Genomic DNA, 2,136 nt, shown 5'->3' with positions numbered 1-2,136 from the left:
TTATACCCATTCCTCAAGTCTCTGGAACAATTTTACTCTTCTTAATATAATTTTTTGTCCAGAAAAGGAAAAGACTAAATTCATGGATTTATCCAAAGAGGTAAAGGAGAGAAGAGGAAATTGTTTGTGGTGTATGAAAGATGCTGCCTACAGTAGCACAAATAATCCCATTCACAGCTGCCAGCCTGCTAAGCATTGCTTACTTATGCTGCGGGCAACTATTGTGGAAATGACAGGAGGACAGGAAGGCACGAGAAAGGGGCAGACAGCTACTGATGAAAGAGTCATCAACTACTGTAGATACTTCTTGGAGATTGGAAGTTGAATTTTACATTTCTTTATATCCCCAGGTTTAATTTAAAAAAAAAATCGCTTGTAGGTGTTCAATAAACATTTGATAAATGAATGGGGAACAGTTAAGTTATTTTCCTTGAATCCTAGGCAGGATGATTTGATACACTTTGGATTATTGAGGTTTTATGAAATTTTAAATGCAGGGAGAACTACTATTTACCCAATTGAAGTCCAAATATAAGCATTTTATGGTAAACCAGGAGAAAGTAGAAGGCAAAAATGCATTAGCTTAAAGCCTAGAACACCAAATGAAGATAAAATGTATGCATGAAAGTGTGTTAAAGAAAATCATTGCACTGCCCTGCAGATGCTCTCCTGGACTTGCCAGCCCCATAAACGCAGTTGCTCTGCTGTGCCTATACTATTGGAGCAAAGAAAAAGTGGCTATCTCTATGCTCAGTGTTCACAAACCAGTGAGCACTAAGAATGGTTTATAGCCTGACATTTCTTAGAAAAGAAGAAGAAGAAAACTGTTGCATAGTATCAACTAAATTTGAACATACATGTTTCCTATGATTCAGTAATTCTTTTTTTCCTTTTTTTTTTTTCTTTTTTTGTTTTTTTGAGACAGAGTCTCACTCTGTCACCGAGGAAGGTGTGCAGTGGCGCGATCTCGGCTCACTGCAACCTCCACCTCCTGGATTCAAGCACTTCTCCTTCCTCAGCCTCCTGAGTAGCTGAGATTACAGGCATCGGCCATCACACCTGGCTAATTTTTGTCTTTCTTGTAGATACGGGGTTTTACCATGTTGGCCCAGCTGGTCTCAAACTCCTGACCTCGTGATGCACCCGCCTCGGCCTCCCAAAGTGCTGGGATTACAGGCGTGAGCCACTGTGCTCGACCTGATTCAGCAATTCTACTCTTAGGTATTTATTCAATAAAAATGTGCACACAGGTGCAACAAAAGACATGCACAACAGCCAAAATTGAAAATAACCCAAACATTCAAATTTGTGTTATATTCATGCAATGAATAAAATGCACATAATGAAAGTGATAAAACCACAGCTACATTCAATAACATGAATGTGTCTAACAAGCATATATGCTGAATACAGAAGCCAGACAAAGGAATGCACAGTATATGATCCCATCTACATGAAGTTGTAAAACAGGCAAAACTAATCGAGTCAGAATAGTGGTTACCTTTGAGGAGGAGAATGGGGTAATGTTGAAGAAGGGATAAGTGTTGGGAAAAAACTACTGGGGTGTTAGTAATATTCTTTTCTCAGACATGAGTGTTAGTTACGCAAGTGTATTCATTTTACATTGAATTGTAAATCCTTAGGATTTGTACACTTTCTGTTCAGTAGAAATAGCAAAAGAAGCTATGTAAAAGTCTCCTAGAATAACCTTTGCTTTTGACCTTCTTTTCAACTCAAATACAGCTGAAATTATTGCTTTATCTTAACTGTAGACAAAGATGCATGAAGTGGGAGATTATAACATGGCCATAAATTTCTCGAATCCCTCTATGTATACCCCTTATTATCATGAGATATACTCCTTCACTTCACCCTTGGGACCAAAATAGATATCCAATGCCAAATCTGAGTTTTTATCTGAACCATAATTAGAATTTCAACTTTTTTACCCCAGGTATATTTTTTCACACCTCTGTGAGAGGTTTAAATCCAGCATATGACTTACTTTGGCCAATGGAACATTAGCAACTATGATGCATGCAGAAGCTCGAATAGTTCTTGTGCATAGAAGATTGGCCTGTCCTGATGCTGGAAATCCCTTCATCACCAAGAGAATGAGCCCCAGTTACGTTGCTG

The 2,136-nt window shown here is 38.4% G+C and overlaps 1 non-coding gene across 1 annotated transcript; it reads left to right on the top strand.

Annotated features, from left to right (window-relative positions):
* The first annotated feature begins 663 nt into the window (after positions 1–663).
* LOC123568158 (small nucleolar RNA SNORA43) lies at positions 664–801 on the top strand. Its single transcript, XR_006691379.1, has one exon. It is a non-coding gene; the product is annotated as a small nucleolar RNA SNORA43 (small nucleolar RNA).
* The last annotated feature ends 1,335 nt before the right edge of the window (positions 802–2,136 follow it).

Source organism: Macaca fascicularis, chromosome 12 (assembly GCF_037993035.2).
Source record: "Macaca fascicularis isolate 582-1 chromosome 12, T2T-MFA8v1.1".
NCBI classification, from domain to species: Eukaryota; Metazoa; Chordata; class Mammalia; order Primates; family Cercopithecidae; genus Macaca; species Macaca fascicularis.
This window is presented reverse-complemented; position numbering and strand designations above follow the sequence as displayed.